The sequence below is a fragment of the Oryctolagus cuniculus genome, chromosome 13, assembly GCF_964237555.1.
Source record: "Oryctolagus cuniculus chromosome 13, mOryCun1.1, whole genome shotgun sequence".
In the NCBI taxonomy this organism is placed as follows: domain Eukaryota; kingdom Metazoa; phylum Chordata; class Mammalia; order Lagomorpha; family Leporidae; genus Oryctolagus; species Oryctolagus cuniculus.
In genome coordinates this window covers 42,595,284-42,614,944 of record NC_091444.1, presented here as the reverse complement: position 1 = coordinate 42,614,944, position 19,661 = coordinate 42,595,284, and the positions used below count along the sequence as shown (strand labels likewise).

The 19,661-nt window shown below is 42.9% G+C and overlaps 1 protein-coding gene across 2 annotated transcripts in view; it reads right to left on the bottom strand.

The window, feature by feature from the left end:
- PTER (phosphotriesterase related) overlaps window positions 1-18,607 on the bottom strand; it is a 77,803-nt gene extending 59,196 nt beyond the window's left edge. Inside the window, exon 1 of one of the 2 annotated variants that reach the window (XM_008268303.4) lies at window positions 18,422-18,607. The gene's annotated coding sequence lies outside the window, so the exon portion shown is untranslated. The remainder of the gene's footprint in view (window positions 1-18,421) is intronic. The other variant, XM_008268304.4, reaches the window with a different exon arrangement.
- Window positions 18,608-19,661: the final 1,054 nt, after the last annotated feature.

Below are 19,661 nucleotides of genomic sequence, written 5' to 3'. Positions count from 1 at the left end.
TGCATTTTGCCATAAGATCACATTACAACACTTACTTGAATATATGTCCTTACACAAGATTATATTTTTAATTTTGTTTTTCTTCTTTGTTTGCCCAGGACTCATAGCACACTAATAAACTGGGTCAGACCCTCTTTGTGGTATAGAAAGAAAAAGTAGATGTGGTCCCTGTCCTCAAGGAGTTCACATTTCAATCAGTTTACAGCAAATTACATACAGCATACAGGTAAACACAATGAGAAAAAATGAACTGTGAAGTCACTGGCGATACATAGTGCTGAGAATAACCAAGCAAGGTTTCCTAACGAGCAAATGTTTAGTAATAAACTAAAGGGTTAAACAAAGTACAGACCACCATGCGGCAGAGGTGGAGTGCACATTACTGGGGTTGGTAAGAATTTGGCTGGCAGCTCTGTATTCACTGACCCTGGAGGCAGAAAGGTTGCCAAAAAGATGCAGTCATGACCCCATGCTCCCAAAGGAAGCAAGCAGAACTTGTTCTGAGGCTGGACACGTCTTCACAGCAGGTGCAGCTACTGCTTTCAGTGGCGACAATGGAAGCTACACCCATCCTTTACTGGCAAGAGAAGAGTGGGCAGAGCTGTTCTCCTGAAACATCAGAGCAAGGTGCAGGAAGAGAAACTCCTGCTTGGAAAAGCACTGCCCAGCCCCCAACAGCCTCCTTGCATCGTTTCCATAGATGAAAGCGTGGTGTACAATGACTATCGTGTGTCAATGACAAATGGTACACAGGGCAGAGACTGGCAGGATGCTGTGTTCATCTGGGGGGCCTCTAATCCTCTGGCATTCTCTGGGGAGACCACAGGAGAATTGCAAATAGATTATCTTAACTCTTAAGGAATTGTCTCTGCTCAGTGTTGAAGTGAGAGCAAACGTCACAGTCAGCGTCTAGCACGACGGCTGGCCCTGAGCAGGCATTCTATAAACGTTTGTAGATGGATGAATAAATTAACTTGACTGAAAAGAATGCAGAGGTTTCAGAGCTGCTGTGGGGCTGAAAACACAGGGAACAGATTTGAAACGCAGTCTCTGGTAGCCCTAACAGCAGAAGAGTGAACCGCTGGCAATTCCCGTATTATTAAAGATTGCTTGCCTCCTTGGCTATGGCAAATAACAGCATTTTGAAGGGATAATGGTCGCTAATTTTCCATTTCTTGGAGTGTGGGTGCCTGGGAGACCTCAGAACTACTACGTGGTTCAGTTTCTGAAAAGAAGTAATAACACTTTCTAAATTGGAACCCAGAAAGGATGAAGATATGCTTTCTGAAAGCTCAAAGCTGCCTTTATCAACAAACTGTGGAGCAATATAAACCTATTACATAAACAAAATTAGCTGTCCTTCCCTCCGAAGATATTTTTAACTTCATAGGCAAAGTCGTCATTGCACTTGCTACCTGAATCTTCTCTTAGTTCTTGGTGAGGCATCACCTGAAATTAAGCTCTCAACTTCTTGGCTTATTCTTTACAATAACTCCTTTCGTGAATTTTTATTATGTGTTGATATCAAAATATACTTTTACTGCATTTATCAGGTTTTTTTATTACCTGCTTTATTATTAGGTATAACCATAGATTAAAAATCAGGAACTTGGAATGTTTAAACCCACATATATTTGAACAGAAATTATATTTATTATGGTTAAAACATTTTGACGCTTAGAAAAAGGTTAAGGTGGGGTATTGTGGCACAGCAGGTTAAGCTTCCTCTTGTGGTGTTTGTATCCCATATCAGAGTTCCTGGGATCAAGTCCCACCTCTGCTTCAAATCCAGCTTCCTGCTAACACACCTGGGACACAGGAGATAATGGTTCCCATAGTAGAGACTCTGCCACCCATATGGGAGACATGCATAGAGTTCTAGTCTCCTGGCTTTGACTTGGCTCAGCCCCAGATGTTGTGTTAATTTGGGGAGTGAACAAGTTGATGGACAACCTCCATCCCTTTCTGTCACCCTGCCTCTCAAATAAATAAAAACAAAACCTTCAAAAAAGAAAAACAAACATTAGGGTATTTTTTCTCTCATTCAACAGAAATTCTTGATTCAATAGGTTAATTACCTAATTCAATAGGTCAATCTTTTACTGCTACAAACAATAGCCACCAGCTATAAAATATCTTGAATGCCACCAAAAATTGTAAACCATTGTCAAATGGAAGAATGGATACAGACAGGATAGCATAACGGTCTTCTGAACATATTACTACTTCCCCAAGAAGAAGACAAGTCAGAACCTTACCAACTGTATACATGTTACAAGTAAAGCTGATTTATGAAGCGTGTCTTTGGAAAACCACTTACATTATAGACCGCAGTTTTCTCATTAATAAAACAAAGCCACTGAACAAAGTGATCTCTAAAAGTTCCTTCCATCTGATTGAGGAAATCAACATTAAGTCAATGCTGATATTGGCAATCCATTTCCACCAGTATTTACAATATTCATCAAGCTTGCATGATGTCAGTAAAAACAGTTGTCCATTAGTTTAGGGTTCATTGTTTCTGCATGAGTACCCTCTGAAAGATCAGACTATGCCACCCAAAAGCAGTCACGTTAGCCTGCGGATTGTTTTGAGCAAAAGCAATTTGGACTGAACAGATACAGGATGAGTTCTGTATCAGACTAAAAGGAAGGCGTGGATTTTCCTTTAAGTAGGTGCCTCCTCTACCAGCGAGAAAAGAGCTACTGTTGTCAGAGGAGACAGCCAGCCAACACCAAGATGAGCATGCAGAAAGAGGCCTTGATAAAATGGCCCTATTTCCCATGACATCACCTCTACATTTCCATCTGAACTAGTCACTTGAAAACTGTCAAAAAAGGAAATAACATGGACCAATGTGGTGGAGTGGGTTACGCTGCTGCGTGCAAAGCCAGCATCCCATGAAGGCAGCTGCTCCAGTCCTGCCTGTACCTCCTCTGATTCAGCTCCCTACTACTGTGCCTGGAAAGGAAGTGGAAGGTAGCATAAGTGCTGGGGGCCCTATCACCTACATAGGAGATCAAGATGGAGTTCTGGCTCCTGGCTTCGGCTTGGCCCAGCCCTGGCTGTTGGGGCTATCTGGGGAGTGAACCAGCAGATGGAAGATCTATCTTAAAAAATTATAACAACTTTAAAGTTTAAAGTTAAAAGATTGGCTTTTTCTAGAATCATTTGAAAGCCAGTTTTTTTATAGGGTTAACGCAGTGGGAACTTCCTTATGCTGACTCATCTCCATTTTACTCTCTCTTCCCAAGAACTTTTGGAAGGACTACTATAGAAGATGACCAGGGGAATAGACCTGGAGGTGACCTCCATGTCCCTTGCAGACAAGGGAGGGGAACTGGTGATGTGCACTGCCTAACGACAACATAGATGCACGTGGATGCAGGTTGAATTTGCGTTGTATAAAAGCAGCTCATGGATATGCTGCAAGTAAACACTGGCTTAATGCACCTTGTAAATGAATGCAAGAGGGAAAGAGGAGTATTCTTTGGCTCCGGTGTCCGTGTCTTCGGTTCTTTATGAATGAAATAAAAATAACATCAATTGTGGAATATAAAAAGAAATACATACAGGTACTCCCATACATAAACTCTATGATTCTATGTAGAGAGGTGTTAACTGGCTTCTGCAGTGGCTTTCCCAACACTTCAATTTGTTTAAATAGGAAAGAAATAGACATATAGTGATGTATGCTACAGAAAAGTAGAACATGTCTATACAAGGAATGTGAAACCTATTGATATTTTCCTTGTAAGAATTCTTTGTCTGATGTCCCTTTGGCAAACCACACTACAGTATTTAGTGTAAACAACAGATTAGTACTAACAGATGAATGAAATAAAAGTGCCTCGCAACCCAGAAGTTCCGGATTGCTGAATATTTATTATCGCCCTTTATACTGCTTGTCTCCTTAATGCTGTGAATAAGAAGAAAGTAGAGGCACAAGTATAAAATAATAGAAGTTTTACTGGCTCTTCAATACATGACTGACTGAGCAACTGAAAACTGTTGGCTCTTTCCCAAGTAACACCTAAAATGATCCATTATGTGTATATGTTTATATGAATGCATATACAACTACAAAGACAGGGTGTTTACACAGTTTTTAAAGTTTTTACTTATCACAGTACAATTGAAAAAAACATTCTGAAAATTCTGTCAAGCAACCAAAAATTATTTTATTTTGTAGTGGATGGTAAAATAATTTTTAAAAATTGTGAACAATCTGCTTGACTTTTGTCAGTGTTTTCAAAAAGTGTGATTTAGACCATTGCTGGTTAAAACTGATTTTAGATGGTATAAACACATTTTAAAATGTTTCTAACAGATAATTGCTTATTTTGCTGCATTTTAGAAAGAGAAGTATTGTGGGTACAAGCCTGTGATTTCATGAGTATTACTGCTTAGGATGAGGCTAAAGTAAAAAGAGTGGATCAGTTTAAGAAAAATGTTAAGTAATTAGTGGCAAAGGCAGCACATAGACACAGCAAACACACTTGATATGAGAATAAATCAAGTTAGACAAGAACTGATGAATTTATACTGAGCTTGTGAAAATTAAAGGGCATTTCAACAGCTCTACAATGTTTTCTAACACATTCATTTTCTTTCATCTATTAAAGAACTAACTCCTTTTCTGGGGGTAATATTCTCTCAGACTCATCAGAAATATAATCTTGATTTCTGATTATACAGAGAAGGGTAGTATCCAATTCTAACTCTCAGACGTTTTTATTAATTCTATAACTGTTGACATGGTTTTAAACGATGTTGGCATAAAAATCTAAGTATGATGTATCTTATAAAGAATATGGATCAAGGCATTATGGTCAGAGATAGCACAGCTACTTAACAAGCTTTCCAATATTTATAGAATAAAACTTAATATACCACTCTGTATAGAAATGACATGTAAGAAACCCTTCTTAATGTTGTGAAATGATCACATTATATTTTATACAAAATATAATTAATGCAAACTTATTTTGGCCAAAGTGCTACTAACACAAAAATAAAAATAAAGAAGCAGAAATTGGCTCACAAAAACTACAGCATCACTACATGTTGCATTATGAAAATTTCACATAAAATAATTTACAATCTTGATTTGGTCAATCCAAAAAAAGAAATTTAGATATTAATCTTTTTTACTTCATCAAAGCAAGAATAAGCAGTAGCAAATGTTCATGAAGTATCACTAAATGCTAAGAAACTGCATAAGTTCTTTTATATATTACAATTCTAACAATTATATGAAGTGAAATAAGCAAATAGAACAACATAGAATTTTCATGGTGATCATTTTGCACTTGAGACCCCCAGCTCGAAATGTTTTGAGCTCTCTGCTGAAATATACAGATGGACAAAAAGTGAAAAGAGATTGCCTGGGAGGAACGAAAAATGCCAAAAGGCAGTTTTATGACTCTATCTTGGCTTGTCCCTCCCTATACATACCCCAGATCAAATATGGCTGCAAAGTCAGTCTCAATGTTGTAGGCACTTGAAACACTGTATCCTTTACAACTTACACACTGAGCTGCTGCAGAATAGTGAATTTACACAGGCAAAAGAGGAACACCCTTGAAGATGCACTTTGCTGAATGAAAATGGAGCAAGTTCGAAGCAAAGCAGCACAAGGAGCAAAAGGGAATCTGTGAAGCCGGAGACTCCACACGGCAACACGAGACTCGCAAGTGCGGTTCATGACCTTTCCAATCCCGGATGTGGAGGCTGGGAGAACTTGGGTGGAAAGTAGGGCTTCAGAACATCACTCCTCTGAAGAACTCGGGGGAGAGCTTTTCTTGCCTACTGTCAGCTCGAAGCCCTAAGGCCCCTCCTGCAATAGCAGAGGCTTTTTTTTTTTTTTTTTGGTATTGATCGGAAGGTACCAGCCAGCCATGGTGCACTGGCGGCAAGTGGTTTCTTCCATTCCTGTGTTCAGTGGATTTGCACAGTGGTGAATGCAGTCTGTTAAGGCAGAGACTGAATACAGAGAAGCTGCTACCTGGCAGCCTGGGAAATTCCAACTGGCAGAAAGACACTGACTCATGGAGACAACAGACGTGCATGCGCCAGACCATGATCAAAACCTGTATCAGACCAGCGAGGCTGACACCAGGAAAAATGGCCCTAGGCATTCTTAGCACAGGTTTAATAATAGTTTCCTATGGAGCAACCACATTTTACCTAAACGTGTATATTCTAACATATGCATGTATACCTTTTTTTTTTTTTTTGACAGGCAGAGTGGACAGTGAGAGAGAGAGAGAGAGAGAGAAAGGTCTTCCTTTGCCATTGGTTCACCCCCCCAATGGCTGCTACGGCCAGCACACTGTGCCGATCCGAAGCCAGGAGCCAGGTGCTTCTCCTGGTCTCCCATGCCGGTGCAGGGCCTAAGGACCTGGGCCATCCTCCACTGTACTCCCAGGCCACAGCAGAGAGCTGGACTGGAAGAGGAGCAACCGGGACAGAATCCTGCGCCTCAACCGGGACTAGAACCCGGGGTGCCAGCACCGCAGGCAGAGGATTAGCCTAGTGAGCTGCGGTGCTGGCCAACATGTATACCTTTTTACATCCCAGGAGACTCTGTTTCATTTCTTCTTTTTTTTCAAATATTCTTTTATTTAAAGTTTGTAATAGGGACATACTAAAAAATTCACAAATGTAGAGAAAATAGTATAATGACTACCCCCCCCCCCCCCACACACACAGATAGCCCTCACTCAGCTTCCACAATAAATTCCAACTTACAACAATTTTGAAAGGGAGAATTATTTCACAGCCTATTTAAAACTGCCAATCATTTACCCCCAAATATTATTAACATACTCTTACATATCCATATAACAATCCTCTAAAGATTTCTGCCTATCAATTTACTACAAAAGATTTTTTAAGGATTAGAAAACCCCTATTATTCTATTCTGAAGGAACTCAGGCAGGCTTTCGAGAATCCTCGACAGTAGGCATGGCAGACGAGGACCAATAATGGACAAACTCTACTCTTTCATGCTTTCCCATTTCCCAATTTTTTTGCTTTAAATGTCGGAGATTTTCTAGCTTCTTAGGCTCACAGCTCTCTTAAGAGACTTTTTTGCACTCTTAGACATTTTCAGTTGATGATATGGGGACAATAATGCACAGCATACTAAAGCTACATGAGCACCAGATGCCACCTTAAGGAAGGAGAGCTGAGATAGGAACACAACTTACTCTGAATAATTTTGTTCTTTTTCAAAAGTAATTTGAAAGGCAGACAGGCAGACAGATACACAGATGGATGGGGACCCATCTGCTGGTTCACTTGCCACATGCCCACAATAGCGAGAGCTGGGCCAGGCTGAAGCCAGGAATTAGGAACTCCAACATGGGTGCAGGGACCCAAGTCCTAGAGCCATCACCTGCTGCCAATCAGGGTGAGCACTAGCAGGAAGCTAGAATTGGGAGCGGGGCCAAGACTCGAACCCAGGCAATCTGATGGGGAATCACACATCCCAGTGTCTTCACTACACCAACGTCTGCCTCTGTTCTGCCCTTTTCGACGGTGTAAGCATAAGGAGGAATCATGGCAAAGGTTTTAATCCAGAGAGAAAATTCTGGCTGAAAATCTCTGCATGTTGTTATAGCAAAGATCATAGTTTGATTCTGTGCATTCTTTGTTTACTTAATATACTTTATCCAACTTATTTAGTAATGTTGCTTCCATTTTTTTCTAATCATTTCAATGTTTTAATTCACAAGTATAAAATTTTCCTCCAAATAATGTTAAGGAGAAGCTCCTGAACGGAGTGGACCCTCCAGAGATCTGCGATCATCACCTGGCGGCTCAAATTAGGCAAAAACAAAATAAAAATTAAATTAAAAACTCTCCCCAAACTGGTAGCTTCAGAGCCCATAACTACCGCAGGTCAGTGCTGTGGGCAGAATTATGGCCCCAACAATTCATGTGCTGCAGCCCTAACCCTCAGCACCTCCCAATGCAACAGAGGCTTTGCGGAGCCATTAAGGGCAGCCCTAATCCAACAGGACTAGTGTCCTGACGAGGAGAGGAGACTGGCACACAGGCAGGCCCAGAAGGGAGGCCATGGGAAGACACAGGGAGAGAAGAGGGGCTCCCACAGGCCCAGGAGGGAGGTCTTGGAAGGAGTCAAGCTTGCAGATCTTAGGCTTCCAGTCACCAGAACCAGGAGGAAATGCAGTTTTGCTGTTGACACCCCCCAGTTTGTGGTATTTTATCATGGGAATTTTATCAGCCTCAGCAAGTGAACATGAGATTTCAAACAGCACCAGGAAAATGGAATTAAAAATTAAGTTTATTTTGGTGCAACATCTTCAGAAAGTTCACTGAGAATGTGTATTATGGAAAAACTATGCGTGAATTAAAATAAATTTTTTATACCAAAATAAAGCGTATCTTGTAATTTCATTTTTCCATGAACTTTTTGAAGTACATTCAATAGTTAATAATGGGAGCTACAGAAGCTCAGAAATTAAAGCTACAGAAATGGCTTTAATTACACCTAGGGAGGTGATGACACTGTGATGCACTGAACTAAGCCGGGGCCTGCCCTGCCACCATTGCATATCAGAGCACCTGCTGAGTCCTGGCTTCTTCCTAACCAGCTCCCTGCTAACGTGCCTGGGAAGGCAACAGGAGATGCCCCAAGTACTCCCACTATGTGGGAGACCCCGATAGAGCTCCAGGCTCCTGACCTGGGCCCTTTTTAGTCCTGGCCATTGTGGCCATTTGGGAAGAAGAATAGTAGATAGAAGATTCTGTCCCTCTCTTTCTCTCTCTCATTCTGCCTTTGAAATAAATAAATTAAAAAGAAGAAGAAGAAAGGAGAAAGGAGGAAGGAGAAGAAGAACATGGGGATTCTAGAACCACAGAGTAAACAGAAAATATGTTGAAAGGGCTGGCCAGTGGGACTGGTATTGTGACGAAGTGGATTAAGCTGCTGCCTACAATGCTGGCATCCCATATGAGCACCAGTTTGAGTCTGGGCTGCTCCTCTTTGATCCAACTCCCTGATAATGTGCCTGGAAAAGCAGCGGAATATGGTCCAAATACTTGGGCCCCTGATCCCATGTAAGAGATCTGGAAGAAGCTCTAGGCTCCTGGCTTCCATCTGGCCCAGCCCTAGCTCTTTTAGCCATTTGGGGGGTGAACCAGTAGATGGAAGATCTCTGAATCTCCCTTTCTCTAACAGTCCTTCAAATAAATATTAAACATAAAGGGGGGGGGGGGCCGGCGCCGCAGCTCACTAGGCTAATCCTCTGCCTTGCGGCACTGGCACACCGGGTTCTAGTCCTGGTTGGGGCCCCGGATTCTGTCCCGGTTGCCCCTCTTCCAGGCCAGCTCTCTGCTGTGGCCAGGGAGTGCAGTGGAGGATGGCCCAAGTGCTTGGGTCCTGCACCCCATGGGAGACCAGGAAAAGCACCTGGCTCCTGGCTTCAGATCAGCACAATGCACCGGCCGCAGCGGCCATTTGGGGGGTGAACCAATGGCAAAGGAAGACCTTTCTCTCTGTCTCTCTCTCTCACTGTCCACTCTGCCTGTCAAAAAAAAAAAAAAAAAAAAAGAAAAAAAAGAAAAGAAAAGAAAAGAAAGAAAGAAAAAATAAAGAGGGGAATGGCCAGAAATGTGCAATTCAACCTAACCCTTTTTGATACATTAAAAATGTATATAATGTGAACGAATTTCATATATATAGACTTAAGAGCATAATGATACTTCCCACCCATGCTCCTGCTTCCTTTCTTATTTTTTCTCTTTTTACAACAACACACTTCCAGTTTATTTTATAATCACAAGCTTGACCCTCCACTAAATAGAGAATTCAATACCATAAGCAGGAAAATCACTGTTCCTCAAGAGTACAGACAAGGGCTATAAACAATAAATCTCCAAATGTCAATTTGACTCAAATATATTACCTTTTTCTTGTACTTTGTATAATCAGGATACATTTTGATGACACTGAAGTGACAGCTCAGGGTATGGAATCAGACTAAATAAATCAGGATTTTAATTTTTTGTTAGGGCATAACAGAAAAACTTATTGAAAAAATAAGCAAATATCAAACAACATACATAGAAGTTGGGTGGTAGGAAAAAGCCCTGAACTAGGGTTTAGGTTTTCCCTTTCCCCTAAACTTTCAGAAAGTAACACTGTTAACATTTAACTTTACAGATATGCAAAGAATGCTGTGGACAAGACATGTAAAAATGTGGAGGTGCTAAGAATGAGATAACGAGTTGATGAAAATATCAAAATTGGTTTAAAAATCAACACACAAAATTTTGAAAATGGTACATAACATCAAGAATTATTTTTGATACACACTAATATTGAAGATTTTGTGGCTACACAGCTTTTTGACTACACAAAAAGCATTAAATTAACAGCATTATTTACCAATATGCTCTTCAAAGTGCATTCTAGACACCAAATAATTATCCAATTTAGCACTGAAAGATAAGCTATTAGTACTCTGGATTTAGTGAAATAATTACTATTTTACCAGTTTCTTGAAAAAGACAATGTTTACTGTATATACAACTGAGCATACCCCACACTTTTTTAATGAATAGAGAACAGAAAATACAAAAGGTTGACTAAGTGAATTCTGTGGAAGTCAGAGGTGAATACGAATTAAGAACCATGACCTATGGAAACAGTTAATTTAATATGCAAAGCAGAGACCAGAATTGGCAGAAGGCTATTTATGAATATTGCCAATACTCCGTATGGCAGACTGACAATACACAATCTTTGGTCATGTCCTGAACCACATAATTCATCACACGAGTGCTTGGGGCAGTCATGTCCAAGCAATTTATCATCATCATATCACTTGCATGAGTTCGAGAGGGGGAGAACTTTGATTGCTAACCTCTGGGGAGACTGGATTTATAGCCGACATCTCTAAGAATGCAGCACAGCTCTGCCCAAAGCTTCTTGCTTCTCTTCTGTTTAAGTCAGAGTGAAAGAGTGAACACATTGCCTCCAGGACGTTCAGAGCAAAATCTAGGTCTGATACTCTTACATCCAAAATAAAATAGCCAGGGAATCATATTTAAAATACTGTTTGAAGCTGTACATAAAGAAACTAGTCAATGGTAAGAACTGATAATTTGTTTCAAATGGTCTTTGGTGACAAAATAATTTCTGAAATGCATTCATTGATAACTATATTGGGAAAAAACTGTCTCTTTACACTTCACCCATGAACATTCCTATGTATTAGAATAACTGAAAGTTTACTGAAAATTAAATATGTATTTACACAGTGTTTTTTTTTTTTAATAAAAATGTGAGCCTTAATTTCTACGCCTTCCAGGCACTGAGCCTATATTTTACACTTCAATGTAAGCTGCTCTTACAGAATGCAATTAAACATCTAAATGCCACATTTGCCACCTTTGATTAAAATGATGAAGCTGACTATAGCAGTACTGAAACCTGGGTACCTGTCGTCTCTCCAACTGTAAGAGGAGCCTAAGCCATAATGAAACCCAGAGTGCAGGATTTAGGCCAGAGAGAAGGCACAGGAACACAGGCACAGTCTAATCAGCAGAGTCTGTGTGTCAGCAATATTCCTCGAAGGCTTATCGAGCAACATGGTCCTCTAAACGGGCCAGACCAAGCCAGAATGAAGCGACATGTTTTGAAGACACCAACTGAGTCACATGTTTTGAACCTATAACCTAGGAAGGTATATGTTGCTTGGGCTGGAAGGGCCCTCCCACTCCCCATTTCTACATCCTGAACACCCCCCTTCTGCAGGGAAAGATACCTGCCCAGTATCTGCTTTACTCCCTCTTGAGGTGATGATTCAGGCAATATCCCAAGCAGTGAACAGCACCCCGGTGCGGGCTAACTATAGGACAAACCATGTGCAACACCTCCCCTGAGGCTCTCAAGATGTTTGGAAAACTGGAGGCAGAAATCCTTGGACACATGTGCCTCAGAGCTCACCTGAACATGTTGGGCAGGCCCGGCTAGGTTACACTGCAGTAACAAATCACTAAATCTGAGTCTAAACTCTAGCTCATCAGACAAGTCTAATGTGAGAGGCAGGAGATACTGCTCACTGTCCTCATTCCATGGCCCTCCATGATGGTTCCCACTAGCTGGGTGGCCACTTTAGCAGAGGGAGGTTGTGACTAAGCTTTCACTGGCTTTTAAAACTTCCACCTAAAAGTGACATATGTCACCTCACTTGTATTTCATTGGCCAAACAACTCACATGGCCATTTCTATTGGGAAGGGAACAGATGTACCGATAAGCCTCAAGACTCCTACACTGAACAGGCAGAGGTACTCAGGAGGATGTAGCTTGCAAGAAACACACCTTCATAACCATAGGGCGAGTTTATGCCAGGTAGCCAGGTGGGACCAGGTATTTTCTTCCTTTTTGTTTTAAACTGAGGGAGGATGTTTATGAATGAGAAGACTTTTGTTACAGAAATCTTCAGAGAAAAACCTGGACCACTGAAAATACACTAGAAAAAGCAGGGAAAGCAAACAGAATGAGGCTACATTTGGTGTATGAAAAAAAAATTCACAATCATTTCAGTCAATGGGTAGGGAGCAGGATATAGCTTCATTGAGAATTCTCAGCACGGTTCCTGTATGATTTTCTGAGGTATTTCAGATGTCTGAAGAGAGAGCTTCCTCACGTAGTAACACTTTAAAGCATACGGAAGCAAGGGTGGACATTTTCCAAGCTCCTCCCCTGCTATACAGTTTATCATTTGTCTTCAAGTTTAACTACAAGAGGAGTCACTAAAACCCTTGAATTGGATTCTTGACTTACCCAGAATCATAGGGATCCTGCGGCCAAACTCCAGACCAGGAAGGCACTAAGTACAAAGGCATGGACAGACTTGTAATGACTAGGAATGTTCTATCTACACAAGATGTGTTCTCCTGTTCTCTGCTCCTTTCTGACTTAAAATTTAACTATTCACACTTCCCATTGTAATACTTTGGATTTTTTCCAGAAATGCTTTTCACTTCAGCCAGGTCCCAGGTATCTTCTGTCCTTCATGGCAGTCAGGTAAAAGCTCTTTAAGTCACCTCTGGAACAGACACTGTCCTGAGTTTCCTCCTGCCTCACTGACTACTTCCTCTGCTAGAACCTCCCCTCCATCCTGTCAATGTTGGGCTCCTTGAGCCTGGGTTTAAGGTCCTCTTCTCTCTATATATATTCTATCCCTGGACCTTCTTAGATATTTCCAGGGGCTACATGTATCATGACTAATGACTTTCAAATAATTCTCTGTAGCCCAGATAACAAAATATCAGAGACCAGGTACTTTTTTATTAAGTTTATTAATTCATAGTTTTGGAGACTGAACACCTGTGATTGGCCTCTGGTGAGGGTGATCTGGCTATGTCACCAGAGTGGATGCCATTATATAGGAGGAGTACATGCAGGAGTGGTGAGTGGTGCATGCAGAAGAGAGGGACTGTGTGGAGTAACTTGTTTTGTAACAACCCACTTATAACTGATCCACTCCTGTAAGACCGAACCCAGTCCTGACAGACAAACATTAATCCCTACCAAAGCTGATGTCCCCATGATCTGGTATGTACAACTAGACCCCGCCTCTTAAAGGTTACACTACCTCTTGGATCCATCACACTGGGGACCAAGCTTCTAACACATGAATCTTCAGAAGAAAAAACCAAATCCAAACCACAGCAACATCTGTTGGACCACACAAGTCACAGCCTCTACAACAGCCCCCAAAACCTCATCCCTCTTGGCGTTCGCATCCTAAATACTTCCCTCCTACACTGTACCACAGTTGGTCTGTGTGACCAGAAGCATACAGCAGAAGTAACAGAATGCCACTTCTGAGCTCTGGTTCTAAAAAAAAACTGTCACTTCTCTGTTGGGATGTCTTCTTCTCTTGGATAATTCACTTTGAGTGCAAACACATCATGGGCCAACCTAAGGGAAGGTCATGTGATAAGCACCTGAAGTCTATAGCCAACAGGCAGCTACATTCTCTCAACAGCCATATGAAAGAGCTAGAAGCAAACTTCTCAGCTTCAACCTTAAGATGACTTAAGATGACTGCAGCACTGGCCAATAGCTAGACTGTTACTTCATGAGAGACCCTTGGCCAGAACCAACCAACCAAGCCATGAAGAACCAATCCAGGGCCATGGGCACTGAGAGATAATACATGTTTGTTCTTTTAATAGGATATCTTTCGCTATAGCAACAGTTAATAATCCACACAACATAGACTTAATATGTTCCAAAGAGAATTTACTATTTCCCCATGATGACTACCAATTTAGTAACTCCTTAATCTTCCTCTTTTTATTGATTTTTGACAATTCCAACTCATCAGTGAATTCTATGGAATGAAAATCCAAAATATTTATCAAAACCATTCATTCAATAAATATGAATTAAGAGCCCACTTCACATAAGGCATGGCATCAGCTGCTGGAGAAACAGCCATAAACTGGCAAAAACTGTATCCTCATGTACTTGACGTTCTTAGGAAAATGAGTTTACAAATACACTTTACAAACAAGATGTACAGTATACCATATGGGAATAAGCAATACGGAGGAAAAATAAAGTGAGCAGGATGATAGAGAATGCCTTGGTGTGTGAGAGGTGCTGCAGTGTTTGCTTGTTTATTAAAAATCTACCTTGTGGTGGTATTGCAAGCACAAAGTACCGCATGTAAGGCAATTTGAACAGTACATGGCATATGGAAGATTCTTTTCTGATTTGTTTTAAAGATTTACTGATTGACTGAACGCCAGAGAGACAGAGAAAAGAGAGAGACACAGAGAGAGAGCACAAGAACTTCTATCTCCTGATTCATTCCCCAAATGCCTACAAAATCCAGTAGATCAGGCCAAAGCCAGGAGCCCACACCATTATCCATGTCTCTCATGGGGGTGGCAGAACCCAAGAACTTGAGCATCCTCTGTTGCCTCCCAGGCTCATTTGCTGGAAGCTGGATCAAAAGTGGAGGCAGTAGAGTGTTTTAAAATTCTATCTGCAAAAATTAATGAAAAGAAAAAGGGAGGAAAAGAAGGGGTTGGGAGGTGGGGAGGGAGGGAAGTATGGTTATCTTTTGAAACTGTACTTATGAAATATATGAAATCTGTTTTCTTTATATTAATAAAAATAATAAAACATTAAAAAAAGAGGAGTCAGAGTTATGGTGCAGCGGGTTAAGCCACCATCTGAGAAGCCAGCATCCTATACAGGCATCAATTCAAGACCCGGCTGCTCCACTTCCAATGCAGCCCCCTGCTAATACTCCTGGGAGAGCAGTGGAAGATGGTCCAAGTGCTTGGGCCCCTACACCTACAAGGGAGATCCAGAAGAAGCTCTTGACTTTGAACTAGTCTAGCTCCAGCTTTTGTAGCCATTTGGGGAGTGAACCAGCAGATGGAAGGTCTCTCTCTCTCTCTCTCTCTGTCTCCCCCTCTCCCTCTCTCCTTCCCTCTGTGTCTCTCCTCCACTGTGAACTCTTTCAAATGAATAAATACATCTTTTTTTAAGAAAAAAAGAACATTTCTAATGGACACTTTGCATAAACAGGACAAACAACAACAGCAAAAAAGAAGTAGAGGCAGGACTCAATCCCAGGCACTATGATATAGCATTCAGGCATCTCAAGTGGTGGCCCAACCCACAGCATCACCAAGCCCACCCCAAGGAGCACTATTTTAAATGAGCTGGCTAAGAAGGCCTCACTGATTAAGTGGCATCTGAAAACCACTTCCTCTGTCTCCACTGCCACTACCCTTGTCTATGCCACCATGATCTTGCGTTTGGGCTTCACCACAGTCACCTTTATATCATTCCCCCTGCCTCAAATCCTTCAGTGGCTCCCTACTGATGTTAGGTTAGAAAAAATCCAGAGTCTTTTCCAGGCTGCACACAGCCCTGGTGATCTGGTTCCAACTCTGCTTTCCAACTTCATCCTGAACCAATCACCCAAGCTCCAGCCACAAAGATCTCTGGAAGTTTCCAGAACACACCAAGTTCTTTCATACCTTTCCCACCCCTGCAGTTCCCAGAGAAATGAATGAACATCACTAGGTGTTTCTCATCCTTCTAAATCAGCATCTAAACTGATCTGGCCTCCTCTTCACCTCTACACCCAAAGTGCTTCCCACTCTATCTTCCTTGATTGCAACTCCACTTACAATTTGTAGCTGTTTTTCTTTTTCTTTTTTTGTAGTTGTTTTTCTTTCTTACTTGAAAGGCAGAGACACAAGCCAACAGAAAGAGAGAGATCTTCAATCCACTAATTCACTCCCCAAATGCCCACAACAGCTGGAGCTGGGCCAAGCTGGAAAAGCAAGGAACCAGGAACTCAATGAGGTCTCCCACATAGATGGTAGGGACCCTACTACTTGAGCATTACCTGCTGCCTCCCACAGTGTGGAGCCAGGGCTCAAACCCATCGCAGGGCATCCTGAGTGGCATCTTAGCCACTGTGCCCCACAGGCAGCTGTGTTAATCTGTTTATTCGTTCTTTGTTTCCTTTAACTTCTTCACTTCCAAACATCATAAAAACCCCAAGAGACAGGTGTTCTCATTTTTCCAGTCCTCTGTTGGAACCCCAGTGTCTAATGAGGTATGAAATACGTATCCCTGGGGCCGGCGCTGTGGTGTAGTGGGTAAAGTCGCCGCCTGCAGTGCTGGCATCCCATAGGGGCACCAGTTCGAGTCCTGGCTGCTCCACTTCCAATCCAGCGCTCTGCTATGGTCTGCGAAAGCAGTAGAAGACGGCTCAAGTTTTTGGGCCCTTGTACCCATGTGGGAGACCTGGAAGAAGCTCCTGGCTGCAGACTGGCACAGCTCTAGCCATTGAGGCCAGCTGGGGAGTGAACCAGCAGATGGAAGACCCTTCTCTCTCTCTCTCTCTCTCTCTGTGTGTGTAACTCTTTCAAGTAAATAAATAAATCCTAAAAAAAAAAATGTATTCTTTTGATGGAGTAAACAGGCCCTTCATAGCCAGTTGGCCATTTCAACACTAAATTTGACCAAAAATATCAACTGATAAAACAATTCCATAAATTATTTTATAAATTAATTTATAAATCCATAAATTATTAGCTCAAGTAGAGACCTAGAGATAAATTACGTGCTCAGGAAAGATAAGCAACTTGTACAAAGTCACAGAGCTGGCACTAGAACTACAATTAGACTCTATTCATTATGGGTCCAAAGTTCTTTAATCCAGCAATCCCTCTAATTTCCCACACTGAAGAAGGGGCAAGGTTCTCATGTAGTTAAGTTTGATGTGGTCCAAGAAGCAAGTCCATGGCCTTGGAGTCAGGAATACACACACACACACACACACACACACACACACCTTCCTCTCTTCCATAAACTTCCCTGCAGGGTGGCTTAACCCTTCAAGGCTTTAACTTCCCACCTGTACCACCATACCCCCTCAGGGGTGAGAAGTGATGACACTGCTTAAAGCTCAAACCCCCCCCCCCCCCACCGCGCTGACCAACTGTTACTAACAAACAATACAAGGTTGGATACCACTATTATGATTCTGAAATCAAGGAATGAAAAGAAAATGTTTTGCTGTTTTACTCTATATTATGTCTATCTAGGTAAGTTATATAACACTAAAGCAACATTAGTCCCACAAACGAAAACCGAATTTCAAAGTACAATCGCACTTTCTGAATTTGGTGTTCAAATGATCTCTACGAAAATTAAGTTGTTGCTGGCTACCAACAGCAAGTTGTCTGGTGTTTTTTCTTTGCAGTGTGCACAGAGATTTCCTTTTGGAGGGGGTCGGTTATTTCTAGAATTGCATCAGGCCGGAAGGATCACGACCGTCCACGGGAAATAAGACTTAACAGGCCCACAGGATGGCAGAGCCCTAGGTCTCTTTTCTTAGAGACGTTCATTCTCTGTGACAAGGAGGATGAAGCTCCTTCAGGACAAGAATAAATGCCCGTAGGTTTTCTCCTCTACAGAGACGATTTAAAGAGCAAAGGACTCGTGCTCCCAGACGACGCGAAAGTTCTCACCCGCAGGTGTCCTCTCTCAGGTATGCGCTGCACCAAGCACACCCTACACCCAAGCGCTAGCAAGTGTTTGGAAAATCTTTATGAGAGACCATGAAGCGCCAGGCTGAGTTCCTGGGCTTAGAGACTTGAAGTCTGGAGCGCCAGCCACCGCACATCGCTCAAACCCGGCCCTCGGCCCCCAGCCTCCAAGCCGAGCGTGGCGGGACCTCGTCTTTGCAGCCTCCGCGGGCACTCGGGCAAAGGCAGGAGAGCCCAAGCGCAGGCCCCGCTCCGTCCTTGCCCAGCGCAGGCCTCACGGCGCTGCCTTCGCGCGCACAGCTCGCTGGCCGGCACCCCCGGGCGTCGAGTCCCACACTTCCTACCGGGCCTACAGCTCCTGCACCTGCTCAGGCTCCAGGGCGCCTGCCCTCCGCTCGCCAAGCGCCGCCTTCGCCTCTGGGACCCTTCGCAAGGCAAACTCCCGGGCCTTTTCCGTCTCCCAGCTCTGCTCCCACTTCACCCTCCCCACGGGTCATGTCCCCGCCCCTGGGGCCAGGCCAGGCCCGGCCACGCCCCGCGGGGGCCAGCCACGCCTCCACCTCGGTCCTGGGTCACGCCCACCACCCCTGCCCCGCCACGCCCACTTTCAAGGCCAAGTCTAGACTCGCTCCAGCCAGGGGCGGGCCTGTTCCGGAGCAAGCAACTTGCTTGAAGCTGCAGGATCTGCTTAGCGGCAAAGGCTGGGTCTGTTGTGGACAACCCCAAGTATCCTGAAAGTAGAGGCCTCTCATCGCTCTCTAATTTGTCTAACTCAGAAGAGTGAGGGCCTAGATTAGGGTAAAGGACCTGCGTTTTCCCAAGATCCCGTTTGCCCAGAGAATAGTCTGGAACAATGGAGCCTTTTCTTCAAGGATAACAAATCAGAGGTGGTGCTCTGGCCATTGGGTGTCACAGTATGGTCTGGAACCCCATCCTGAACACACATGACTTTGGGTTTTTGTTCCCGATTCTTCTTTGTGTCATGCCTGGGGGCTTGAGTTTCCTCATCTTTACAGTGCTCTGTTGGAGCGCGTCACTGGCCCAGGCACTCTATGTGGCTGAAGCAGGGTTAGTGGAGAGGTATGTATCAGTGTGTCTGCCAAACGTGCTGTCAGAAGCAGTTAGCTACAATAAAAAGTAGTACCTTTAAATATTAGCTTGTTCTCAGTTTAATCCTGAATTCTGACAAAGAGGACGGGTACACAAGGGTTAAGAACCTAATAATAATAATAGTAATAGTAATAAATATTTCTCATGCAAGGCTTTGTAACAGGTATTTGTTATCTTTTTTTTTTTTTAAAAAAAAGAGAGGGAGAGTTACAGACACAGAGAGGGAGAGACAGAGAGAAAGGTTTTCCATCCGCTGGTTCACTTTCCAAATGGTCACAAGCAGCCGGAGCTGTGCTGATCTGAAGCCAGGAGACAAGAGCATCTTCCAGGTCTCCCATGCAGGTGCAGGGCCAAAGGCTTTGGGCCATCTTCTGCTTTTCCAGGCCATAAGCAGAGAGCTGGATTGGAAATGGAGCAGCTGGGACATGAACCGATGCCCATATGGGATGCTGGCACCACGGGAGGAAGCCTACT